The sequence below is a fragment of the Meriones unguiculatus genome, chromosome 11 (genome assembly GCF_030254825.1).
Source record: "Meriones unguiculatus strain TT.TT164.6M chromosome 11, Bangor_MerUng_6.1, whole genome shotgun sequence".
NCBI classification, from domain to species: domain Eukaryota; kingdom Metazoa; phylum Chordata; class Mammalia; order Rodentia; family Muridae; genus Meriones; species Meriones unguiculatus.
This window is the reverse complement of record NC_083359.1, coordinates 1,490,628-1,501,746: the sequence shown is the minus strand read 5'-3', so window position 1 is coordinate 1,501,746 and position 11,119 is coordinate 1,490,628. Positions and strand designations below refer to the sequence as shown.

The 11,119-nt window shown below is 53.7% G+C and overlaps 1 long non-coding RNA gene and 1 other non-coding gene across 2 annotated transcripts; one reads left to right on the top strand and one right to left on the bottom strand.

Moving 5' to 3' along the window:
• Positions 1-309: 309 nt before the first annotated feature.
• Positions 310-11,099, top strand: LOC132646260 (uncharacterized). The gene is made up of 2 exons (XR_009584371.1): positions 310-713; positions 845-11,099. It is a non-coding gene; the product is annotated as an uncharacterized LOC132646260 (long non-coding RNA).
• LOC132646655 (U6 spliceosomal RNA) lies at positions 6,531-6,635 on the bottom strand. The gene has a single exon (XR_009584904.1). It is a non-coding gene; the product is annotated as a U6 spliceosomal RNA (small nuclear RNA).
• Positions 11,100-11,119: the final 20 nt, after the last annotated feature.

The following is an 11,119-nucleotide window of genomic DNA, read 5'->3' as shown; positions in this document are numbered from 1 at the left end:
CCCAGGTCAGCCCGAGGGGGTGAGGCTGAGGCCCGAACCTGCGCCGCGCAGCGCCTGGCAGGCCGCCCAGCCTCCACCAGGAACTGGCTTTGCACATCCTTGGCGGCACCGCTCAGACCCCGCCACCCCGGCGACCCGCTCAGCGCGTTCCTCTCCGACCCCTAGCGGGTTGCTGGGTGCCGGGTGCGGGCGCGGGGCGCGGGGCGCCGTGTGATGGGCGCGGGTTGCTGGGTGCGGGGTGCCGGGTGCGGGCGCGGGGCGCCGTGTGATGGGCGCGGGGTGCCGGGTGCGGGGTGCCGTGTGCGGGCGCGGGGCACGGGTTGCGGGGTGCCGGGTGCGGGCGCGGGGCGCCGTGTGATGGGCGCGGGCGCGGAGTGCGCACCCCAGCTGGCCGGTGGCGGGCGCCCTCTAGAGTCCAAGGGACGCGGGCAGAGCAGCGCGGCGCCTTCCCTTTCCCTGCTCCTCCTTATGCAGGTTTTCTTCTTTCCCGTCGTGTAACATCTATGTGAAATCCACTTCATGGAAAGATGTGAGGTTTGCCCTCCTGAGACCGCTTACATCTGTTTAAAGGATAAACACACGCACCGCGCGATCCGCTTCTATCCGTTTCTCCGCTCAGAGCGGCCTTAGTTGATTTCACAGCTGAGTCGGTTGTGTTCGCCCAGACACAGGAGTGAGCGGCCCTGCCGTGCGCTGCGCCGAGGGCGCTGTGGGTAAGCGTCCAGGACGCTGCAGCTGGGCCCCGCGGTCCTGTGTCCTCAGTGTGCGCTCGGGGTCCACGCTGACTTCAGGTGTTGGCTCAACAGTGGCCTTTCCGTGTCTGCATCTGGGGTTTTCTTTTCAGCTCTGTGGATGTGTGCGCTCGAGTGCAGCCGCCCTCAGAGACCGGAAGTGTCCCCGAGCCACCTGACCTGCACCCTGGGAGGAGGCCCGGAGTCCTCTGCAGAGCGGCAGGAGCTGGCTGGAGAGGTGGCTGGGAGGTTAGGAGGGCCGGCTGCTCCTCCAGAGGACCCGAGTTCACGCCCCAGCACGGCGGCGCACACTCAATGGTGGTCTGGTGCTGTCTTCTGACATGAAATGAACGTGCAGACAGCACTCAGATACATACAAATAAACGGCAAGTAAACATTAAAGGAAAAAGAGCAGCAGGAACCCTAGGCCACCAGGCCATCTCTCTACCCGGTCTGCTGCTGCTTTCTTTTATTCACTTCTATTTATTAATTTTTGGGTTTTTGAGACAGGGTTTCTCTGTGTAGCCAGGCTGGCCTAGCGCTCACACAGAGCCTCTGCCACCCAGGTGCTGGGCTCACAGGCATTTGCCACCTCGCCCGGCTGCTGCTATTTTCTTACCGTCATTTCCACTGTGGTGAGACGGAATCTCATTGTAGCTTGGCATTTCTCTGATGGCTGATGAGGTTGAACCTTGTCCATGTCTGTTGGCCATTTGGGCTTCATCTTTCAAGAACTGGCTGTTCATTTCATTGGCCCATCTACTTACTGAGAGGCTTTTTGATTTATTATTTAGTTTTAGGAGGTTTTTGTGTGTGTGTTCTAGGTATTAATCTTCTGTCAGATGGGTAGGCAGAGGGTTTTCTGGGAGAGTAACATCATTGGTGCTGGCTTTGAAGCTGTGCCCGGCTGGCATGGTGTCCTCCAGGACCCTAGACCTGCCCAGAGCCCCACCGTGACTGGAGGGTTCAGTGGGCAGTCCACCACCTAGGTCATTTCCTGTTTTGCTTCTCTTGGTTTAAGTGTTTTTCCTTCTGTACTGATTACTTTCTGTTGGTTGTGCCCTGTCGGAGGCTTATGATATGGAGACAAGGAGAGCATAATATTTAAAAAGTCTGAGTTCAGTGGGGGGGGGGGGGGGGGGCGTGGGCGTGGGCGTGCCCACGGCTCAGTAGGTAAAGCTGCTTGCTGCCAAGGCTAATGACCTGAGTTTAATTCCCAGAACCCACTTGGAGAGAACCAACTCCTTCAACTATCCTCTGACTTCCTCTGCACACTTGCTCACCACCCACATTAAGTAAGAGTAAAAATGTTAAAAGTCATGCACTCAGAAAGCCAGTGTCCTTGCCCACCGCTTATGGAGTGTGTCTCTTTGGAAAAATAACTATCTCGTCAAGCCTGCTGTGTCCCCTGTAAAGTGACAATAGTGACAGTTCCTTACACCAGGGACCCCCGGTGTGAAATCCGAATGTCGAGAAATCTGGCACATACTTCACGGATCGCTGTGGGAGTTCCTTCCGCTTGTGTGCTGCTTTTTTTTTTATAGATCTCTTTCTCCCTACTCCACCCCAGTCCCTTCCCACACCCCAGCACCAGGTAGGAGGAGAAAGGGTTGGTGGGATATGGGCCACAGTTCTCTCTGCTGCTTCCTGCTGGCCAGGGTCCTCGGGTTCCTTGGAGCCAGTGCAATCCTCGGTTCAGCAGATCTCCAACTTCTCACAGCAGCAACCAGGAGCCGCAGGGGGAAGCAGCAGCCTTGTTCGTTCTCTCAGCTCCACTCTCTGGGCTCTGGCATTTAGTCTTTCTCCAGAGTCCTCAGATTTAAACTCTCTGCAGCTGGGAAAGAGCCTCTCTCAGAGCTCGCGTGAGGCACACAGTCTGCTGCTGTGACCATCTGAATCAGCCCCACGTCCCACACCTGGGACCAACACAAACTATATTATATACACATCATGCTTGTTAAATGTCAGGTGCCACTGTAACTCGCCCCACAAATATCACCACACAGTGCTTTGGCTCTAGTCTGTCTCCTAAAGTTCCCATTGCACAAAGTATTGAATTATTTTTGTCTCAAGGTAGCTGGTACATGTGCTGAGAATCATTTTAATTCTCACAGTTAGATCTGAGATAGCATTCCCTTCCATGACATCATCTGTGACTGTGTCTGTATGTTTGTGAATGTATAGTGTGTCTATGTGTGCTGGGAGAGTTGTTGCAGAAAGCTATTCTCTGAGCAAAACAGCCACCTTCTTTCTTAGACCAGCTGTGCCAGTTTGCAAGCACCCCGGGCTTGTTGCTGGGTAGAGAAGGCCCCCGGAGCCCAGCCGAGGGTCCAGCCGCTCCTAGCCAGGTTTACTGGGTTCTGCTCTGATTGCACGCGGCCTTGGCATCATGGGTAGAGTCTATAAGCTGCGGGTGTGGGGAGCGTCAAGGAAGAGGGGCTTCAGTTGTGGCTGTGGAGGAGCTGTTGCCCGTGCTGGCTGAGGACTTCGCTCTGCTGCCGCTAACCTCCCTCACGCTCCGTACGCGTGCTCAGTAAGCTCGTCGGTTCCGAGGCCAGGGAAATGGCCCAGCAGGCTAAGCGCTGGCTGCTCTGGCAGAGGACCAGGTCCAGGTCCAGCGCCCACACGGGAGCACACAGTCGTCTGTAACGACAGTTCTAGGGCACCCGGCGCCCCTTCTGACGTCCAGGGCACAGGGCAAAGACGTGTACATAAAGGAATGCTGGTAAATATTCATAAACACAACTAAATCCGCAAACGTCACACGGACTTCATTTGGCCGATTCAGTGTTGTCTCGAGGCTGTTCCTGTCTGCTAACCTAGGCCTAGTCCTGGGTGCACGCTAACCTAGGCCTAGTCCCGGGTGCACGCTAACCTAGGCCTAGTCCCGGGTGCACGCTAACCTAGGCCTAGTCCCGGGTGCACGCTAACCTAGGCCGAGACCGTTTTCTGCCTCTGCGACTTCCTGCTGAATGAGCTCACCCTTTCTTGTTCCTACTGAACTCTGGGCTGGCTGGTTCAACTCAGCTGTTCTGGCTCACTCTCCTCTCCCAGCTGCCCTAGTCAACCTGGCTTCTCTCTCAGACCCGGAATTGCTCTGCTTGGCCTCAAATTATCACCAGCAATCTGCTGGGTCCTTCTCATTCTCTGGTTCATTCAGTCTGCACCTGAGCTCTCTCTCTGCAACCTGTCTCTCTATTCCTGTCCCAGTAAAACAGCTTTCTCTCTCTCTTTCGCTCTTTCTCTCTCTTTCTTTCTCTCTCTCTCTCTCATTGCCCCGTAAGAAGCTTCCCTTTCCTCTCCTCCTGAGAGCTGGGCGTATCCTATTCTGTCAGCCTTTCCCTGATTCATCACTGTTTCTGCCACTCATTTAGACATCACTTTCAAACATGGATGCTTCTTTCTACAAACTAACTTTCCAAACTTCATTATTTGAGATTAAGGGAGTGCACTACCACACCTGAATCTAAGCTTTTCTTTACCTGAAACCTGCTCTGTACCAGGCTGGCCTTGAACTCGGATCTGCTGGCCTCTGTCTCCTGGATTAAAGGTGTGTTTGTATCCAGCCAGATCACAGGGACCTAGAAGGTCTTTGGATGTGCTCTCCTGCCAGAGCAGCCATGTTCTGAATCAACATTCCTCTACATAAAAACAAAACAACAAACCCAACTCAGTGGTTCCCCAAGGTGAACTCTGGTGGACTCATGCTCTGGTTTGTCCTTGGGATTTTATGGGGAATGGGCAGCTTCTCATCTCCCCAGGGAAGCGATTCTTGACTCGTGGATGGTGGGCCATGAAGTCAGAATAATTGTGGGGTCCGTTCTACCAGCTCTCAGCTGAGGTTTTGTCCTCTCTGATGACTCAAACTAGCCAGCAAGCTTAAAGAGGTGTCTTGTGATGTAAATGAAGTCTAAACATGAATTTAATTTGTGCTTCATTTACACACTTTTCTACAAAAGACTTTGCTTGTTTGAGACAGGGTCCCTGTCCACAGCTTGGAGATTCTGAGTCACCTACAGGTGGCAGTGTTTGCAACCTGAGGCTTCAAACTGTAGTGTCAGGTCAAGACATCGTACCTACACCTTTATTTGAGAAAATAAAATTTTAAAAAGGCCCCAGCCAGGTGTGGCAGCCTATGTCCGTATGTATGCGCAGCACCTGGGAGCTGAGGCAGGAAAAGTCCGAGAGCAGCCTGGGGCTGAGTGGGTTTGAGACTGGCCTGGATTACCGGAGAGGCTGTCTCCCGAAGAGGTGAGACTGGCCTGGATTACCGGAGAGTCTGTCTCCCGAAGAGGCGAGAAGGGGAGACGGGGCTGATTGCAGGGTTCAGTGGATAAAATGTGGAAATGAGGAGCTGAGTTTGGGTCCTCAGAGCCACTCAAAACTCCGGGGACAGTGTTGCCCCTCCGTAACCCCAGCCTTGGAGGGCAGAGACGGTGACGGCCAGGGCTCACTGGCCAGCAAGCCCCAGGCCAGTGAGAGGCGCGGTCTCAAACACTAAGGTGGGACAGGGTAGCGGAAGGCGCCTGACGCCGACTGACGCCGACCTCCAACACCAACATGTGTAGGCGACCAAACAGGACACACGGTGCACAGCTCTGTAGCCACGCAGACCTGTTCTTCTCTGCCTCGTGGACCAACGGTCTGTGTGTGTGGAAGGCCAAAGAGTTAGATTAAGATGGCAGGTTTCAAGTCCTCCCTGCTGCCTTTCTTCCCCTTTCAGGAAAGCTCAGAGCGTAGCGTGCCAGCCCGTCCCTTGCTGCTGACAGATCTGTGGGGTCCCCTTTCTCATGGCAAGCGACACGAGGGACATCTTGAGGCGTCCTCAAGCACAGGTTCCTAAAGCATGATCTGGGTCACAGGACCGAAACAGTTCCCATAACGACGACGGCAGGTTATTTCGGGGTGAATGCACAGCGGGGCTTCCCGAGACCGTGACGCTGTTGTGACAGGCGACTGCCGACAGGTGGCGCTCTGCGTGTTCTCTGCGTAGCTGAGGGAGAGGGTTGGAACAATTACCACACAGTGACACCTCTCTTTCATTTTGGAAAACAGATTGTTATTACGGTTTACTCGAGGTGTGTACGTGTGTGTATAGACAGCAGAGGACAGTTTCCGGGGAGTCAGTTTTCCTCCTCCACCGAGGGGCTCAGGGATCAAACCCCAGTTGTCAGGCTTGGCACAAACACCCTTCGCTGTCTCAGCCATCTTGCCAGACTACATTTATATTTTTTGTTTGTTTTGGGTTTTTTTGTTTTGTTTTTTATTTTTTATTAATTACAGTTTATTCACTTTGTATCCCCCCATAGGCCCCTCCCTCCTCCCCTCCTGGTCCCACTCTCCCTCCCCCTTCTTCATGCCTGCCACTCCCCAAGTCCACTGATAGGGGAGGTCCTCCTCTCCTTCCTTCTGATCTTAGTCTATCAGTTCTCATCAGGAATGGCTGCATTGTCCTCTTCTGTGGCCTGGTAAGGCTGCTCCCCCCTCAGGGGGAGGTGATCAAAGAGCAGACCAATCAGCTTATGTCAGAGGCAGTCCCTCTTCCCATTACTATGTAACCCACTTGGACACTAAACTGCCATGGGCTACATCTGTGCAGGGGTTCTAGGTTATCCCATGCATGGTACTTGGTTGGAGTATGAGTCTCTGGGAAGACCTCTGTGTTCAAATTTCCTGGTTCTGTTGCTCTCCTTGTGGGGTTCCTGTCCTCTCCAGATCTTACTATTTCCCACTTCTTACATAAGATTCCCTGCACTGTGCCCGACAGTTGGCCATAAGTCTCAGTGTCTGCTTTGATAGAAAAATATGGAGCGCTTCACGAATTTGCGTGTCATCCTTGCAGGGGCCATGCTTATCTTCTCGGTGTCGCTCCAATTGCAGTATATGTGCTGCCGAAGCGAGCACTGTTCTATTTTTGATCTTGTTTTTTGAGACAGGGTTTCCCTGTGTAGCCCTGGCTGTCCTGGACTCCCTCTGTAGACCAGGCTGGCCTTGAACTCAGAGATCGCCTGCCTCTGCCTCCCGAGTGCTGGGATTAAAGATGTGTGCCACCATTGCTAGGTTCGGTTTTCATTTCCAGTGAGGGAAATAAGTGTCGATATTTTCCTTCACGCAAGATGGGTAATGGGTTGGCAACAAAGCCTGAGGAACGCAATCTGGAAACAAGTCCTGGAAATCCAGTCGCCACACTTGCAGACAGACAGGGCCGCAGTCATTTCTTTAGAGTGTGATGGAGGCTGGGGGATGGCTCAGCGGGGAAGAGGACCTGGGTATGGACCCAGCGGCCACAACCATCCGGAACCCCTACCCCACAGGATGATGTGGCCTCTGTGGCCCTGCAAGTGTGTGGTGCACACACCCACACACGTCAGATAAATAAAGGTTAAAAAAGACCTAAATTGTTAGTGTATACGACCTAAACTTTTAGTGATATTAAATTTTATCAATGTGGGGCTGGAGACGTGGCTTAGCAGTTAAGAGCACTGGCTGCTCTTCCAGAGGACCTGAGTTCAAATCCCAGCACCCACACGGTGGCTCATGACACGTAAAGGGATCTGAGCTCCTGTTGAGGCGTTCAAGGGCACATTAGAGCACTCACACATAAAGCAAACAAGCAAAAACATAATTTTAAGAGTTTTATCAATGAGCTAAATCTATACCAACGACTGAGTTTTGCGGCAAGCAGACCAAGCGGCAGCAGTATAAACTGTTTTTTCACGGTGGCTTCACGGTGGCTTTGCACAGAGGGTTTTCTTCATTCTGCCCTAGGAAAGTGAAATGTGGCTGCAGTCAGCATGCACCTGGCTATTTCAGCAACCAGGTGTGAATTCGGTGAAATTTCATTTGGCCACTGAACCAAGGCAGAGCACACACATGTGCTGAGGAGGAGACAGGGTGGGTTATGATAGAAGCACCCACGCACGCACGCGCGCACACACACACACACACACACACACACACACGTGTACTGACGAGACAGGGCGGGTTATGATGGAAGCACACACAATTTTTGAACGCTTGTTTCGCACAAACACTGACACAATCACAAACTGTGTGGGATGAGCACACAACTCACTACCCGAAGCCGGACGCCTTTGAGAGTGAAAGCGGTGCTCTTAAGGCCAGGCTGAGGAGCGGAAGGCACCCTGCTCCGAGGCTGGAGCCTGGGGAACGACGGAGAAGCTGCAGCACGGTGCTCACACTCCCAGGTGCAAGGGAAATGCTGAGCCACAGGGTGACCCTCTGGGGAAGGGACGCCCCGGGCTCTCAGGGAAACGGGGCTCCCGCAGAAGGAAGAGAGAGCAAGAACCCTAGAACTGATTTGATGTTGGGGAGCAGCGGGTAGTTTCCAGAGATCAGGGGTGCCTGTGAGGCCCACCCAACCAAGGACCAGGGACTTCCTGGGACACTTGTAGCTCTTGGAAACACAGCGGCCGAACAACACACGCCTCATCACCATGCAGCTGGGAATTCGAGGGAGTGGTCCTGACCAAAGCCCATCCTGCTTCAAATTGGGCTCAAAATTGTGGAAATGTTTGCGAACCTCAGGATTAACAATAAGCCTGTGAGACGGTAAATGGCACGCAGGAGCCATTTCTACAGTCTAATTCCCCCACGACTGTGGCCAAAGCACAGCAACTGGTGACCGGGCATTTGTGGAAGTGGTGACCAGTGAGATGGCTGAGGGCCTCTCTGCGGCTCTAGCTCCGGTCTCTTTGATGGCAAAGATCACCCCCAGCCGGAAAGGCAGAACGTGCCAAATCCGCCCCATTTCTCCTATAGCATGTGACATTGTCTCAGGGCTTGTGTTAGTCCGAAGCAGGGGCCCCAAATGGCGGTGCGGGTGACAACATAAGCTCTCTGGGTAAACACAGGGTTGTTACGGGAAAACGAACCTAAGCTTTGCTGGGGAAGCCACGACTTCCCTTATCCATCCCAAGGTTGACTACCCCGGCCTGGTGCAGATCAAAGACGCCTGGCTAAGGCCCAGGCCGTTCTGCATCTGCAGCTCCCCTCCCAGGCTGCCTGTCCCCTTAAGACAAACAGGCTTTGCTCTCGAACCCCTGCAGTTTGAGTTCTGCCTGCAGAATGGTCTAGTTCAGAGGCTTCACTGTGTCCCTTTTACAGTTTGTATCCCCAAGATCTCATATATTGAAATATCCCACACACACCCACACATACCCACACATGACCCTGTTAAGATACAGGGGCTATGGTCTCATAAGTGGGATTGATGCCCTCACACTAGAAGCCCCAGAAAGCTGCCCTCCACGCCCAGCATGGGGGCAGGCAGGCACGGTGACACAGCTCTCACGCATGCTGAGTCTGACGCACCTTGCTCTTGGATCGCTCCCTCTCCACAACGTTGAGCGATTTCTGTTTTTCTAAATTATCTAAATAATTTGGATCTGGAATGTCCCCGAAGGTCTGTGTATTACAGGCTTTGTCCCTAGAGCAGTGCTTTTGGGAGGGATGTGGTCTCTAAGTTGGGGGCTACATGGGGTAGCCTTTAGGCTCTTTGGGGTTGGTGTCCTCAAATGGGTTAGCAAGACCCTGGCTCCTGAGTTTTTTCTTTGCCTCTTGGCCATGAAGGGCATGACTCTGTCTCTTGCCCCTCCTGCTATAACTTGAGCTCACTTTCCCACAGATCTAAAGCAACAGGGTCAAACCGGCCGTGAACCGGGACCTCCGCTCCGGAGAACCAAAATAACCCTTTATGTTGACAAGCGACTACGCCCAGGTATTTTGTTATAGCGGTGGGAACTGGAGTCACGCGGCGTCTCAGTTCCCTTCTCACGGCTGCCGCTGACTTGGACAAAAAGTGCCAAGAAATGGTGTGCTCTGCTCCTAGGAAATGCCAAGGGATGTGGAAGCATTTTGAAATGAAAGTTGGACAAAAACTGAATCACTGTCAGACCCTGAAGGGAGTTCTTGTAAGACGCAGAAGCGAGGAGTCACAGAGAACCCTCCGGTCTTCTCGGAGATCACGAGAGGCAGGAACAGCACACGGGTGGAAGCCAGACCGTCAGGACCGTCCCGGTGGGCTGGGAGCAGGGAACCCCGAGACTGAACCCGAGGAAAGGGGAGCCTCCTTTCAAGGCGGCAGGAGGTTTAGTCCTGAGGTTCGGAACGATGACAAGTCAGCTTGGCAGATGGTGAGGAAGGTTCTCTGAGTTTGGCATTCTGTCTTGACTGCCTGTAGAAAATGTGAAAAAACAAACAAACAAAAAACAGAAGCAGAATCTAAAAATCCGGAACATTCTCAGCAGCCTGGCCATATTGCAAAGAATGAAAAAGACTGTTTGGCCACCGAAGAGGTGGACGGGGGGACTGTTGATGCTACACCGCAAGACAAAGGGAAACAACGAAGCCATCTTGGGGTCCTTCCCAGGCCAGAATGCTAGGGCTGGGCGTGGGATGCTTGCATGGCCTCAGGGCTCTTTGGTTGCCCAATCGTGGGTCAAGCCGTGGTTTGAGGCACAGCTCAGGCCACCTAGGGTGCCTGCAGAGGGCCATCCGCGTGAAGGGCAAAGCTTGTTCTCTATGAGCATGGACACTTCAGCCTCAGTTTTAAAAGACACCCCAGTTAGCCTCAAGGCCAGGCAGAGAGCAGCGTCAGGGTGAGGACAGATGGGGCTAGTAGGGAAGATGAGGGCTACACAGTGGGAGAGTGTCCACGCTCCCTTTAGAAAGTCACCGGCTACCGATCAGCGGTGCTGGAGTGCGAGGAGCTGGAAGCAGGACACTGGTTAAGGTTCTTAAAGTTCTGTCTGGGAAGTGCTGGTCGTGGCTGACCTTGGAGTGATGGAGCCTGAGCGGATCAGGCAGGCACAGGTGCTGGGGAACACGGAAATGGCGTGAGAGGGCACTAACTTCTGCCCTCGGCACAGGATGCTTAGGGGTCAGTGGTCATGGATTCTCTGTTGAATAGGCTGAACTTGAGGGTCCCTTCCCGTGGGATAACCAAGTGGAGGTGTCCGACAGGCTCGGCAGCCTGGACCTGGAAAGAGGGCTGACCTGGAGCCTGAGGTTGGAAGTCGCAGGCAGAGCTCGGGCCCCTGGTGACAGCACCCAGGAATGCTTAGCGGGAGGTAAGTGCTAACAGCGCCCCAGGAAAGACAGACAGGAGAGGCGGCCACGGCTACCAAAACATGGAATAATGGAAGCCGCAGAAGGGATGCCAAGCCCTGAATTCTCATCTTGGAGATGCTGCTGCCGGCTGGTACTGGCTGGAGACGGTTCCTGGCACGGTCGGCACAGCCCCTGCTGAAGAAGAGAGCTGGAGGCGGAAGGCAGAGGCCACCTCTGCCCTTTGTCGGTTAAAAATAGCACCCAGAGCACAGGAAATACAGTTGTAAAAGCTCTTGATTCTCTTTGGTGGGTTTGCT